This window comes from Bos javanicus, chromosome X, assembly GCF_032452875.1.
Source record: "Bos javanicus breed banteng chromosome X, ARS-OSU_banteng_1.0, whole genome shotgun sequence".
In the NCBI taxonomy this organism is placed as follows: Eukaryota; Metazoa; Chordata; class Mammalia; order Artiodactyla; family Bovidae; genus Bos; species Bos javanicus.
In genome coordinates, this window is record NC_083897.1 from 110,073,124 (window position 1) to 110,089,191 (window position 16,068).

The window sequence follows — 16,068 nt, forward strand, 5'->3', positions numbered from 1 at the left end:
TGACCTTTGAAATATGAAGTCAACTTCATATTTCTTTTATAACTCTGCAAGGGAATTTATAGACTTTATTAATGTAAGGTCTCTCATTTTGTTATGAATGATGAAGAATCATAAGTAAAATGCTGATTAAAATGGAAAAAAAGGTTTCAGTTAAACAGGTCTTACAGATCTACATCAAGATTTTAATGCATGTGTAATTTAATGACAGACATAATATTTTATCTGTTTATTTTTTATAAAAAATGTTCCCTTTTTATTAACTGTATCAGTTCAGTTCAGTTCAGTTTAGTCGCTCAGTCGTGTCCAACTCTTTGAGACCCCATGAATCGCAGCACACCAGGCCTCCCTGTCCATCACCAACTCCTGGAGTTCACTCAGACTCAGGTCCATCGAGTCAGTGATGCCATCCAGCCATCTCATCCTCTGTTGTTCCCTTCTCTTCCTGCCCCCAATCCCTCCCAGCATCAGAGTCTTTTCCAATGAGTCAACTCTTCACATGAGGTGGCCAAAGTACTGGAGTTTCAGCTTTAGCATCAGTCCTTCCAATGAACACCCAGGACTGATCTTCTTTAGAATGGACTGGTTGGACCTCCTTGCAGTCCAAGGGACTGTCAAGAGTCTTCTCCAACATCACAGTTCAAAAGCATCAATTCTTCGGCACTCAGCTTTCTTCACAGTCCAACTCTCACATCCATACATGACCACTGGAAAAACCATAGTCTTGACTAGACGGACCTTTGTTGGCAAGGTAATATCTCTGCTTTTCAATATGCTATCTGTATAGTATCTCACAAAACAATGATTTATGAAATATGTAAAGCTTACAAGGACAGATTTCAAGATAAAAAGCCTTACATAGATAGCCTTATGTAGATATATAGATATCCTAGTTAACTTGAGAGTTTTTATTAATACCTCTAAAAAATATAGAATTACTATATCTTATAAGATTTGTGATCTTATGCCAATGTTTTAATCGTACTATCTCAATTTCCTATTTATTAAGTGGGAATAATTATAGCACTTAACTCGTATGAGGTTTTCTGATGATTAAATGAGATGATACAAGCCAAATACCTAGAACTGAGGCCAGCATATATTAAAGACTTAATAGTTGCTATTAATGACTATGTGGTATATTTAGTAATGATAAACTTGATAAATTCACATTTAGTAAGGAATACAGTTAACATCTTAAGTTGGGTATATTGAAGAAGGGGAAAATTCCTCTTTCTTTTTGTGACTTGATTAATGGTTTAGTAAAGAGTATCACCTTTGGTGAAATGTCTCTGAATCCTATATATCTTATTAGAAAGAATAAGAAAAGAATACAGTCAATAATACTTTAGATGTCATTCTCTTTAATTTCCCATTATTAGCATAGTTAAAAAACTACCTTCTGCAACCTCTAAACACCTGTCACAAATATGTTGTTTTTCAAAGTATGCCCCAATGATCATTAGATTCTGAATCTCTTAAGGTCTAATTAAAGCTGTGCCCTAAAAATGGCAGCTTCCTGGACACCAGCCAGATTGAATGAATCAGAATCTCAGGAGGTGGGACTAACCAGGCTTTCTTTTTAGCAAGCTCCATAGGTGATTTTTATACATAGTAAAGTTTAAGAAATCTTAATCTAGTTATGACATAAGAAACTGCTATCAATAACATAAGAACCTGCTATCAATCATTCTGCTTTCTGGCTTTCACAAGAATGAGGATTTTCCCCTTTTATTAGGTTGGTGCAAAAGTAATTGCTGTTTTACACTGTTGAACTTTGCCATTTGATATTGGAATATATTCTTAAATAAATGGTATATTTATTTAATTTATGCACATTTATGCACATGCAATTTAATGCACATTTCTCACTTTGTTGTTTTTTTTTTTTTTTTGCTAATGACTTACTACTTGCTGTTTATTTTATATTTATTTTAGACTATAGAAATTATATTAGACAAAAAGCAAATTAGAGTGACTTACCTATACAAGTTCAAAATGGGTCGTAAAGCAGTGGAGACAACTTGTAACATCAACAACACATTGGGCCCAGGAACTGCTAATGAATGTACAGTGCAGTGGTGGTTCAAAAAGTTTTGCAAAGGAGACTAGAGCCTTGGACACGAGGAACATAGTGGCTGGCCATAGGAAGGTGACAATGATCAATTGAGAGCAATCATTGAAGCTGATCTCTTACATGAGAAGTTGCAGAAGAACTAAACGTTGATTATTCTATGGTTGTTTGGCGTTTGAAGCAAATCAGAAAGGTGAAAAAGCTCAGTAAGTGGGTGCCTTATGAGCTGACCACAAATAAAAAACGCATTGAAGTGTTGTCTTCTCCTACTCTATGCCACCACAATGAACCATTTCTCAATTGGATTGTGATGTGTGATGAAAAGTGGATTTCACAAGACAATGGTGATAACCAGCTCAGTGATTGGACTGAGAAGAAGCTCCAAAGCACTTCCCAAAGCCAAACTTGCATCCAAAAAAAGGCTATGGTCATTGTTTGGTGGTCTGCTGCTTGTCTGACCCACTGCAGCTTTCTGAATCCCAGTGAAACCACTACAACTGAGAAGGAGGCTCAGCAAATCAGTGAGAATAACCAAAAACTGCAATGCTTGCAGCTGGTCAACAGAATGGGCCCAATTCTTTTCTATGACAATGCTCAACTGCACATCGCAAAAGCAATGTTTCAAAAGTTGAACGAACTGGGCTACAAAGTTTTGCCTCATCCACCTGAGCTCTTATCAACCAACTACCTCGACAACTTTTTGCAGGCAAAAACTTTCTACAACCAGCAGGAGGCAGAAAATGCTTTCCAAGAACTGGATGAATTTTGAAGCACCAATTTTTATGCTACAGGAATAAACAAACTTAATTCTCATTGGCAAAAATGTGTTGATTATAATGGTTCCTATTTTGATTAATAAAGATGTGTTTGAGCCTAGTTATAATGACTTAAAATTCATGGTCCAAAACTGCAATTATGTTTGTACCAACCTAATACAAATAATTTTTTATTTTCATCTTGGATCAGTCAAGGAAATGAACAGTGATTACTGGCAGCAATTCTGAGGCTTCAAATGCAGACCAAAACCTGTTAAAGAGTAGCAAGACATACATCAGAAAGGTTTTTGTTTCTTTAGATAATGCATTTGAATGTAATTTCTCTTTCAGTAAGGTAAGATACACTCATGAATTTTATGTTTCCTTATCTGAGAAAACCCAGCTGTCTGTTAAGACATCTACCAGAGAAATAAGGATTGACGGTTTTTTAATAGGGTTGATGGATATCTTTTGAGATAAAATGGTAACAGAACACTTGCAATTTATTATACTGTAGTAAAAATATTATTATGATAAGGACATGAGATCTACCTTCTTAACAATTTTTTAAACATTTTTAAAATTTATTTTTTTAATTGAAGGATAATTGCTTTACAAAATTTTGTTGTTTTATGTCAAACTACAAGAAACATATTATTGTTGACTATAGCTGCATTATTGTATGCAAAATTTCCAGAGCTTATTCATATTCCTTAACTGAAATTTTATGCCCACTGGTTAATAACTTCCCATTTCCCCCTTCCTCCAGCCCCTGGTGATGACTATTTCATACTTCGACTCTACGAATCTATTCAAATACTTTATGTAAGTGGAACTGTGTAGTATCTGTCTTTCTGTGACAGCCTTATTTTACTTAGCACAAGGTCCTCAAGGTTCATTCATGTCGATGCAGATAGCATAATGTCATACTTTGTTAAGACAGGATAGTATTCCATTGTTGTATATAGCACATTTTCTGTATCCAATCATCCATCAATAGACATTTAAGTTGTTTCTACATCTTGACTACTGTGAACAGTGCTGCAATGAACACAGGCATGCTTTTAATATTATCTCTTCAAGATCCTGATTTCTATTCTTTTGGATAAATACCCAGATTAATCTAAAAGTGATTTTGATAAACTGATAATCTCTAAAGGGAACAGATTATTTACTAATGCTGCTAAATTTGTATTCTACAAATATTTACCACATTAAAATTATTCTTAATGTTTTACAGATTATTAAACCCAATAATAAAAAAAATAAACCCAATAATATAGATACTCTGGTATTACTTAGTGTCAACTTTATAAAATTATACAAAACACTGGTAGTCATTCAGATAATGAGTGAAAATGGTAAATTTATAATTGTGATGAACTGGATATAGAGATATTAAAATAAGATTATCAAAGTTAAATTATTTTAACTAACATTGATCTGATTGGTTTCTTTTACACATTATGAATATGCAATATAAAATTCATGATTTTGTGGTGAAGAATTTATTTCATGATGTCTTAAATGATGACAGTTATATATTATACTGAGTATAGTATATTCCACTGCTAGCTTAAAGTGATGAAAAAGTTCAATTGTGAGTATCATTAACAATAAATAATAGTCAGAGACATGCAAGGGGATTCCTTTTAAATTGGGATATTAGTGTCTAATAAGGCAATAAATAAATGTTCAGTATCCAGAGAATAACCTCAAACAGGTCTGGGAAAGTACAGGACTTCAGGTGCTGGCATTCACTAAGTCATGGAAATTCTAATGAAATACTGCCATGACTAGGGGATATTGTGTCATTTTGTAATGTGACTCAGAGAAAGTTTCTTTGTATACTTAGTCCTCTCCTGTTCTATTCCAGTTGTAGTCTGCTGTCACTTCGTATTCAAAATGTCTCACCGTGGCAATGGGGGTGGTGGTGTGACTATGAGTCAGAGGCAGGTATGATTTACTCCAGCACCAGGGACGTAGCTTCTTGTCTATCCTGCCTCTCCCCAAACTGCAGCCATAAGTTGAATCTGTAATCATTCCTCTTCTCCATGAGTAGGGTTTTTACACCTATTTGATTTTTGCATGTCATGACTGTTTGCCAGTTCCTTAAAGTCAACAGTGCCCATTGCCCTTCTCCTCACAGAGGCAGGCTGTTGCTCTGTACAGGAGCTTCAGGAAAAGAGAGTTGGTAGAGTTTCTTGCCCCTCCGACATGGCTGTTGCTTTTCTCCTGGGCCTGCCCTGCAATGGATATTTCTCAGGGCTCTTTCCAATCTTTTTTGCAAGCACCTGGTGGGATTTGCTGAGAAAGGACATGCAAGGAGACACTGATTCTTCCAATTTCTGATGCTCTCAGGGGTTTCACACTGTCTCACCAGGCCACACTTGGTCTTCACCAATTGTCCTCGTGGCTGAACTCTTCTTATAGGTACCTGGATCATGTCTGCTCTGGGTGAGTGCATGTGTTCACCTCTTATATCTCCCTAATGCCATGTTCTTTCCTAGGACTTGGGACCAGTGACCTCAGCTTTCTGGTAGTTCAAGAAATGTCATGTAACTTGAAGTTGTTCTGGCTCTTTTATACTATAAGGGCAGAAGTAGCGATCTTTTCAATGGTTTAAAAGCCAACATGGATGGAAGCCAAAACTATTGCTTATATATATAGTTTTAATTTTAACAAATGGAGTAAAAAAAAAATCCACATTTCTAACAGCACTTTTGACAATAATGTAGTTTTTTTTTTTTTTTTTTTTACTTATAGTACTCTTTTTTCTGGGCTAAAAATTATAGAGCATATAGAAATATTTTATAACTATCAGATTATTTTTCTTACAGAGGGAAAAAACACATTTTTGTTTCCTCTGTATCACTTAGAAGGTAATCTATAGTTGCCTTAGAGAAGAAGTTTTAAATGTATAATACCAAATCACCTGATTAAAGTGATGTAATAAAGCCTAGCTATTGGTCTGTTAGAATTTTAACAGTAATGTTGCTTGTGTTTCCTGAAGATACTGATTTCTTTTCCCCAAATTAAAAATGAAAAGCAGAAAATCTCCATCTAAAACAAGAACATGAAAGTATAAATTTCTTGAATATAATTTTACACAAAAGTTGCAGGGCATGGTCCAGAAAGTCAGGTGATGTAAACATATTACCAGCATTCATTTGGCTTGGTAATTATTATTAAATTATTATTGAGGCTATGCTGGAATATACAGCAAAAACAAACAGTAATGTCAGTGTTGTGAAATAGATTGTGTACTAGATATTGCATTATTTCATCAAAGAGTTGAAAGATATATTAGTAATGTTTATCTACAAATATCCTTAAGGAACACGGCTTCCCAGGAGGCTCAGTGGTAAATAATCTGCCTGCCAATGCAAGAGATGCAAGAAACATGGATTCGATCCCTGGGTCAGGGAAGATCCCCTGGAGTAGGAAATGACAACTACAATGAACAGAGGAGCCTGGCGGGCTGCAGTCCATAGGGTTGCAAAGAGTTGGACATGATTCAGTGACTGAGCATGTGCATGCATGCATGCAGACACACACACACACACACACATACATGCACACCCTTAAGAAGTACACTGATGAAACTGTATAGATATGTATTATAGACATTCTGTAGGGTCCAGTCCCCAGTATCTACTTAGTAGATCATTGGAGATTGGCTGTGTGCTTTTCTTTTGCAACTGGATCATTTGTCGATATTTTACTTTTATTCAAAGATTTATTTCTCTGTATCTATCACCTATATTATCTGCATACATAGGGTCTAAGGTCTCTTTTGCTTTTATTTTGTTTTGTTTTGTGAGCCACCTTTTTGCTTTGTGCATTCTTATCTTCCCCTGCCCACTGGGAGAGATTGATGGAAAAGGACTCCACTCTACTTCATAGGGGAAATACAATGAAATGTGAATCCACTGTGATTGACTGCTGCTTCCATTATCAGGGCACTAATTTTCTAAGGACTTATAGGACGAGATCAGCATCTTGATACTAACAGTAATTTTCATCATACTAATTTTCAAGTTAATACTTGAAGCCAGTGAACCTAATTATAATCAGAAATATTCTGATTCTTTATATATGAATTCTTCATATTCTTCAGCCATTCCAACCCTCTCATATTACATCTAACTATATCTTTATTGTTTATTTCACATATATATTCTAGGTCTAGAATGTTAGATATCAATTTGAAAATTTTAGGATAAATAAAATTTATTTTAGATATTATTACATTAAAAATGTGCAACAAATACACATAAATTTACAAGTTTACAGTTTAGGTGGATATGTGTATTATTTATGCCATGAAACATAGTACTGATATAATAAATTTAAAATTTAAAATATCTTATTTGTATTTGATTCCCCTTTTCACACAGAATGAATCTGTGTGAAGTGAAGCTGTGTATCCAGCTTAATAAAAGTATAATATGTGACATATCTGTGAGGAACATCTATCTGTTTGGACGCACTTTCCTGGTGGCTCAGATGGTAAAAAATCTGCCTGCAGTACAGGAGACGTGGGTTCAATCCCTGGGTCAGGACGATCCCCTGAAGGAGGAAATGGCAACCCACTCCAATATTCTTGCCTGGAGAACCCCATGGACAGAAGAGCTTGGCGTCGCAAAGAGTCAGACATGACTGAGCGATTAACACTTTCACTTTTATGGCTTCAGAATACTTGAAAGCTAAGGTACAAGGAAAATATTAATACCATGTCTTTGTGTGATTACTGTCTGTACAGGTAAATTATGCTTTATTTCTCATAAGATCACTAACAATTTCCCCTCCATCTATATAGAAGTATACAAATATGCATGCTATTAAAATGTAATTTACATTTAAGCTTAGTTTTTAGATAATTACAATTATACTGTTTCTTCACAATTAAAAATATAATAGTCTGTTAGTTTTATAAATGGAAGAGCAATTTAAAAATAAAAATTTTAAATATTTTACTAAATTGGTTTAAATAAACAATAAGGCACGTTTGAATAAGTTGTTTGAGTAATGATTATTTGAATAAGAAAAATCTTTAAAGCAAAAACTTACAGCATATTTGTTATCATGTCACAAAAGGAATACAAAATTATTATAAAAATTGGGATTATTATTGCCAAAATGACCAATTCATATGTTCACAATTACCAGTTGAATTAGTCATATAATTGTATTTTTGGAGCAGATTTCCTATGTGCTAATCTGGTCTTCTTTAGTCCATATCCTTCACATATGGGGAACAATAGCATCTTTTTGTATATTATTTAGTACTCATCACCATTATCTTGTATATTCTTTACCAGTTACCAGTTATCCCCTTTTTAGCAGGCAGCATATCAATGTGTCTCATATGCATGTAAGGCTTCCCTGGTGGCTCAGTGGGTAAAGAGTCTGCCTGCAATGTGGCAGACCTGGATTCGATCCCTGGATCGGGAAGCTCCCCTGGAGAAGGAAATGGTAACCCACTCCAGTATCCTTGCCTGGAGATTCCCATGGTCAGAGGAGCCTGGTGGGCAACAGTCCATAGGGTCGCAAAGAGTTGGACACAACTGAGCAACTTCACTTTACTATATGTATATGTATTCATACTTTTATAAGTTATTTATTTATGTATAAATGTGACAGGTAATGACAAGATAATACATACCAAGAAAGATTTACATTTCATGACATAGCTTATTTTCTGATATCTAAAGTTTGATTATATAAACTAAGAGTCAAAGTAACTGGAAATACTTCTCTCTAGGAATGAGGTGGAGAATACTGTAGAAGTCATGTGAAGTGAAGTCATGTCAGACTCTTTGTGACCCCACTGTAGCCCACCAGGCTCTTCCATCCATGGGATTCTCCAGGCAAGAATACTGGAGTGGGTTCTTTGAACAATTTTATCTCAGAACTGACAGATTGTGTAGTGTTTTTAAAAGGAGTTCAGGTAACAGTAAAGAAGATGTCTACAGTAAGAGAAGCACAATCATGAATCTTTTTTAAACCATTAAGTAAGTAAGTGTTGGAGAAGGCAATGGCACCCCACTCCAGTACTCTTGCCTGGAAAATCACATGGGCAGAGGACCCTGGTAGGCTGCAGTCCATGGGGTCGCTAAGAGTCGGACACGACTGAGCGACTTCACTTTCACTTTTCACTTTCACGCATTGGAGAAGGAAATGGCAACCCACTCCAGTGTTCTTGCCTGGAGAATGCCAGGGACCGGGGAGCCTGGTGGGCTGCCGTCTATGAGGTCGCACAGAGTCGGACACGACTGAAGCGACTTAGCAGCAGCAGCAGCAGCAAGTAAGAGTCGCTCAGTCGTGCCTGACTCTTTGCGACCCCCATGGACTGCAACCCACCAGGCTCCTCTGTCCATGAAATTTTCCAGGCAAGGATACTGGAGTGGGTTGCCATTTCCTTCTCCAGGGGACCTTCCCAACTCAGGGATCGAACCCGGGTTTCCTGCACAGCAGGCTTATTCTTTACCGGCTGAGCTACAAGGGAATAGAAACACATTTTGCTGGAGTTGTAGAGTGCTGATTGTTTTTTACTTCTTTTAAATAGTGCATCATTTGAGTAATGTTTCATGAGTACTCAGTTTTTATATTTGCTCTTTTCACTTAGTGGTTACACTCCCAAATGACAGTAATTAAAATTATTAATAGGTTTATAAGACATAGATTGTGATTTTGTCAACAGTGAAAAGAGGTAAATCTGTAATAACTATAATTTCTACTTTCAGCCTACTTTAATTTCTTCCTTTCTCTTTGTGATTTCCTTTAGATTTTAAGAAATATGATTGAGGCCCTGTGTTGCAGCCTTACTTGTAGAAATACAAGCTTGGATAAAATACCTTTTTTTTTTAAAGAAATAGAAAAATGGACATAAATTAGATATAATGCCCAAACATCTTTTATAATCAAGTAAAAGGCATACATTACATTTAAATTATAGCATTTTACTCATAAAATTGGCATCTAATTTTGACTCTAAATAATTGAAAATACTTTACCTAATTTCCCCCAATATGAGATTTTTTCACTTGAAATAAAAATATACCACCAACCAAAATGCAAGATATAACATTTTGAACAAGCCATTGATTGTTCTTTTAAGTTTTGTACTTTTGAATATATATCAAGATGTTGATAGGGGCACTTTATCTTCTCAGGTAAGCATTTTGGTTATCAAATGTTTGACTCTGATACTAGTGAAGTGGGTTTTGTTTATGGTGTTCATTATTGTTAGATGTATCTGACGCCTGCTAGGAAGCCAAGCTTTATACCACAATGTTTGTATTTAGTGTAATACCAGCAAAAAAGATAAACAAGTCAAAAGTGCTAAGATACCAGCAAGGCAGTATCTTTTTCCCTCTTGCATCTAAAGAGATGATTCTTCTGAGATCCGTATGCTGCTAAGCAAGTGGTATTTGCTTTTAAGCTACAGATAGTTGCTACTAATAATTAGTGAAAGGTCTGCTTGAAACAAGTTCAGCTTTAGGATTCAGGTTTTATGGCCAAACTTGTCTAAAAGTTAATTTAGTAAGGACTGAAACTGCATGTGGTGTTGGAATAAACTCTTGAGAGTCTCTTGGACTGCAAGGAGACCCAACCAGTCCATCCTAAAGGAGATCAGTCCTAGGTGTTCATTGGAACGACTGATTTTGAAGCTGAAACTCCAATACTTTGACCACCTGATGCGAAGAGCTGACTCATTTGAAAAGACCCTTATGCTGGGAAAGATTGAGGGCAGGAGGAGAAGGGGACAACAGAGGATTAGATGGTTGGATGGCATCACTGACTCAATGGTCATGAGTTTGGGTGAACTCCGGGAGTTGGTGATGGACAGGGAGACCTGGCATGCTGCAGTCCACGGGGTTGCAAAGAGTCGCTGAGAGACTGAACAGAACTGAACTGAAACTGCATGTAAGTATAGAAGGATAAAACCATCTTGATTTGAATTTCAGACAGTGAACTTGGTCTCCATTAACTGCTCTGATATCTAGTCTTAAGACTTCTCAAAAAGTTAATATAATGACCTCACATAATTCCAGTGATGAAAACTTTATTTTTTAACTGACTTCCAGGTGAACTAAACTGGAATGAGCCTAATTCATATCAAAAGGTAAATTCCTATAGCAGTATTTCATTAAATTCAAGGGGGAAAAAAAACCCCTATGTTTATATATTATTTAAAAAGCAAGTTGACCACAAAATTGAACATACAATTCCTTGCAAGAACAAAAATACCTTCTCTAATTTGCTTCACTTACATCTATTTTATTTTACTTTGATCTTAGTTTTATTAACTTTGATCTAAGTATTTCAATAATAAAAGAATATAAATCACACATAACTGAAGGAGTTACGAGAGGGTAGTTTTAATATTTTATAATAATGTCTATTCCTATCACTTCAATAAAATTGTCATTTTTAACAATTAAAGAAGTTGTTGAAGTTGCTCTCCCCACAAGTCAATCCAGTCCAACACAGATTAATTTTATACCATAAACAGTTGGTCATATGATCTTTCATACTTGAGAGGTAGAACATTTTTCAAACAAAAAACAAAGAAGACAGGGTACAAGTTGGTTAGGAATATACTTCAGCTATTTTAACAGTGACCAAAACAGAGTACCAAAAAAGACAGGCTTTTTTCTCTTCTATGTAAAATACTTTGGCCACCTGACATGAAGAGCCAACTCACTGGAAAAGACCCTGATGCTGGGAAAGAGTGAAGGCACAAGGAGAATGGGGCAGCCAAGGATGAGATGTTTAGATAGCATCACCCACTCAATGGACATGAATCAGAAGAACTCTAGAAGAGAGTGAAGGACAGAGAAGCCTGGTGTGCTGTAGTCCATGGGGTCTCAGGGAGTCAGACACAATTTAGCGATTGAACATGTAAAAGCCTGGACTTATGCATGGTTTAGGGAGTGTAGTGCCTCTGTCCCTTGAGATTATCAGGGATTCAAGATCCTTTTTTCTTGCTGCTCCACATTCCACTAAGTTGTCCTCATCTCCATAATCTATTGCACAGCCACATCTGCAGTGAAGACCAAGCTGTTTCCCTTTAAAAGTCATGACCTGAAGAAGCATACATTATTTCTACCCACATCCCATTGGTCAGAACTCAGTCATATGGATACACCTAGCTGCAACTGAGGCTGAGATATGTCTTGTGGCATGTTCAGACAGAAATGAGGGGCCTTCTATATTTAAAAAGGGAAAGGAATGTGTTTTTGAAAAAATATTTTTATAGATGAATACTCAGGCTAACCTAGTGGATACAATCTTGAAACTTCCATGATTACCCACTTCAAGATCAAAGTATTAAATGCTGTGTGCTTTTTAGCTGTTAGTGCTATGAAAGCTAAAATGCTTTCTACCTTGGTGGTCCATTTTACTGGGTGCCAGTGAATGGACATGGAACAACAGACTGGTTCAAAATAGGAAAAGGAGTATGTCAAGGCTGTATACTGTCACCCTGCTTATTTAACTTATATGCAGAGTACATCATGAGAAACGCTGGAATGGAAGAAGCACAAGCTGGAATCAACATTGCTGGGAGAAATATCAATAACTTCAGATATGCAGATGACACCACCCTTATGTCAGAAAGTGAAGAGGAACTCTTCTTATGTCAGAAAGGAGAAGGGGACGACAGAGGATGAGATGGCTGGATGGCATCACTGACTGAATGGACGTGAGTTTGAGTGAACTCCGGGAGTTGGTGATGGACAGGGAGGCCTGGCATGCTGCGATTCATGGGGTCGAGAAGAGCCCGACATGATCGAGCGACTGAACTGAACTGAAATTAGATTCAGTACATTCTCTTATTATAGTGTTTGATAGAATATTACTGGCCGGAAAACATGGGCAAAAGAAAAAATGTAGTGTTCAATTCCCAATGTGTACTTAGTTTTTTGTTTTCATTTCTAAAGTAAAAATAAGAATCTCTACTAACTTTTCAGTTGGCTCTTTTGGTTTTAAAGGATGAGCTACAGGCTGTGTGTTTTTCTGTACTGACATGGCACTTATTAAATACTTTTGTACCATGAAAAATAAAAAAATAAAAAAGGAAAGGAACTAAACATTGGGGACACATTTAGCAGTCTCTGTCATACTTTATTTATTATGGATCTATAAACTCTATCTACATAACTATCTAAAAGTACTTCAGTTCAGTTCAGTTTGGTCACTCAGTAATGTCTGACCCCATGAATCGCAGCACACCAGGCCTCCCTGTCCATCACCAACTCCGAGAGTTCACTCAGATTCACGTCCATAGAGTCGGTGATGTCATCCAGCCTTCTCATTCTCTGTCGTCCCCTTCTCCTCCTGCCCCCAATCCCTCCCAGCATCAGAGTCTTTTCCAATGAGTCAACTCTTCGCATGAGGTGGCCAAAGTACTGGAGTTTCAGCTTTAGCATCAGTCCTTCCAATGAACACCCAGGACTGATCTCCTTTAAGATGGACTGGTTGGATCTCCTTGCAATCCAAGGGACTCTCAAGAGTCTTTTCCAACACCACAGTTCAAAAGCATCAATTCTTCGGTGCTCAGCTTTCTTCACAGTCCAACTCTCACATCCATACATGACCACAGGAAAAACCATAGCCTTGATTAGACATACCTTTGTTGGCAGAGTAATGTCTTTGCTTTTGAATATGCTGTCTAGGTTGGTCATAACTTTCCTTCCAAGGAGTAAGTGTCTTTTAATTTCATGGCTGCAGTCACCATCTACAGTGATTTTGGAGCCCCCCAAAATAAAGTCTGAGACTGTTTCCACTGTTTCCCCATCTATTTCCCATGAAGTGATGGGACCAGATGCCATGATCTTAGTTTTCTGAATGCTGAGCTTTAAGCCAACTTTTTCACTCTCCACTTTCACTTTCATCAAGAGGCTTTTGAGTTCCTCTTCTCTTTCTGCCATAAGGGTGGTGTCATCTGCATATCTGAGGTTATTGATATTTCTCCCGGAAATCTTGATTCCAGCTTGTGCTTCTTTCAGCCCAGCATTCCTCATCATGTACACTGCATATAAATTAAATAAGCAGGGTGACAATATACAGCCTTGACGTACTCCTGTTCCTATTTGGAACCAGTCTGTTGTTCCATGTCCAGTTCTAACTGCTGCTTCCTGACCTGCATATAGGTTTCTCAAGAGGCAGATCAGGTGGTCTGGTATGCCCATCTCTTTCAGAATTTCCCACAGTTTATTGTGATCCACACAGTCAAAGGCTTTGGCATAGTCAAGAAAGCAGAAATAGATGTTTTTTTCTGGAACTCTCTTGCTTTTTCCATGATCCAGGTGATGTTGGCAATTTGATCTTTGGTTCCTCTGACTGTTCCAAAAACAGCTTGAACATCTGGAAGTTCACGATTCACTTATTGCTGAAGCCTGGCTTGGAGAATTTTGAGCATTACTTTACTAGTGTGTGAGATGAGTGCAATTGTGCAGTAGTTTGAGCATTCTTTGGCATTGCCTTTCTTTGGGATTGGAATGAAAACTGACCTTTTCCAGTCCTCTGGCCACTGCTGAATTTCCCAAATTTGCTGGCATATTGAGTGTAGCACTTTCACAGCATCATGTTTCAGGATTTGAAATAGCTCAACTGGAATTCCATCACCTCCACTAGCTTTGTTCGTAGTGATGCTTTCTAAGGCCCTCTTGACTTCACATTCCAGGATGTCTGGCTCTAGGTGAGTGATCACACCATCATGACTATCTGGGTCATGAAGATCTTTTTTGTAGAGTTCTTCTGTGTATTCTTGCCACCTCTTCTTAATATTTTCTGCTTCTGTTAGGTCCATACCATTTCTGTCCTTTATCAAGCCCATCTTTGCATGAAATGTTCCCTTGGTATCTCTAGTTCTCTTGAAGAGTTCTCTAGTCTTTCCCATTCTGTTGTTATCCTCTATTTCTTTGCATTGATTGCTGAAGAAGGCTTTCTTATCTCTCCTTGCTATTCTTTGGAACTCTGTATTCAGATGCTTATATCTTTCCTTTTCTCCTTTGCTTTTCGCTTCTCTTCTTTTCATAGTTATTTGTAAGGCCTCCCCAGAGAGCCATTTTGCTTTTTTGCATTTCTTTTCCATGAGGATGGTCTTGATCCCTGTCTCCTGTACAATGTCACGAACTTTATTCCATAGTTCATCAGGCACTCTATCTACCAGATCCAGGCCCTTAAATCTATTTCTCACTTCCACTGTATAATCATAAGGGATTTGATTTAGGTCATACCTGAATGGTCTAGTGGTTTTCCCTACTTTCTTCAATTTAAGTCTGAATTTGGCAATAAGGAGTCATGATCTTAGCCACAGTCAGCTCCTGGTCTTGTTTTTGCTGACTGTATAGAGCTTCTCCATCTTTGGCTGCAAAGAATATAATCAATCTGATTCCGATGTTGACCATCTGGTGATGTCCATGTGTAGAGTCTTCTCTTATGTTGTTGGAAGAGGGTGTTTGCTATGACCAGTGCATTCTCTTGGCAAAACTCTATTAGCCATTGCTCTGCTTCATTCCGTATTCCAAGGCCAAATTTGCCTGTTTCCCCAGGTGTTTCTTGACTTCCTACTTTTGCATTCCAGTCCCCTATAATGAGAAGGACATCTTTTTGGGGTGTTAGTTCTAAAAGGTCTTGTAGGTCTTCATAGAACCATTCAACTTCAGCTTCTTCACTTTTTAAGAAGCTATTATACATGAAGTATTTTTCTGTATCTGGTGACAGGACAGTGAGGGAAGCTTTTGCCTTTACACTCATCTCATTCCTACCATCAAACTGGTGTCCCCACTCTTTAGGACAGAGCCCAAGTCAGTTTCTGGTCTTATGTCAAATTCCCAACTGAAACAAGAAATCCTCTCTAAGCTCCAGTGTGCTGGAATAGGAATAGGGGGACTAGTAATCTCATTTTCCTCATGACTGAGGCATTTCCCAGGACACAGAACTTACAGTGAGTGCTGCTTCTTGCAAACTATACTCTTCACAATACACATGGTAGAGTTTAGAAACTATTAAATTTTGCAAAGGAAAGAAATGAAAAAAAGATCAAAGTAATTCTTCTCCCATCTTTATTGAAACAGATGAAAGTAATTATTTTTTCTTAAAAGTGAAGGAATTATAGAATGAATATCTCCTGTTATATGCACCCAACTGATTCTTAGAAATTATAACTGATTCTTAGAAATTATACAATTTGATATTTCACACAAATTATATTCTATGTATTTACCA

The 16,068-nt window shown here is 37.0% G+C and overlaps 1 pseudogene; it reads left to right on the forward strand.

The window, feature by feature from the left end:
- The first annotated feature begins 1,941 nt into the window (after positions 1-1,941).
- LOC133242867 (histone-lysine N-methyltransferase SETMAR-like) lies at positions 1,942-2,949 on the forward strand (annotated as a pseudogene).
- The last annotated feature ends 13,119 nt before the right edge of the window (positions 2,950-16,068 follow it).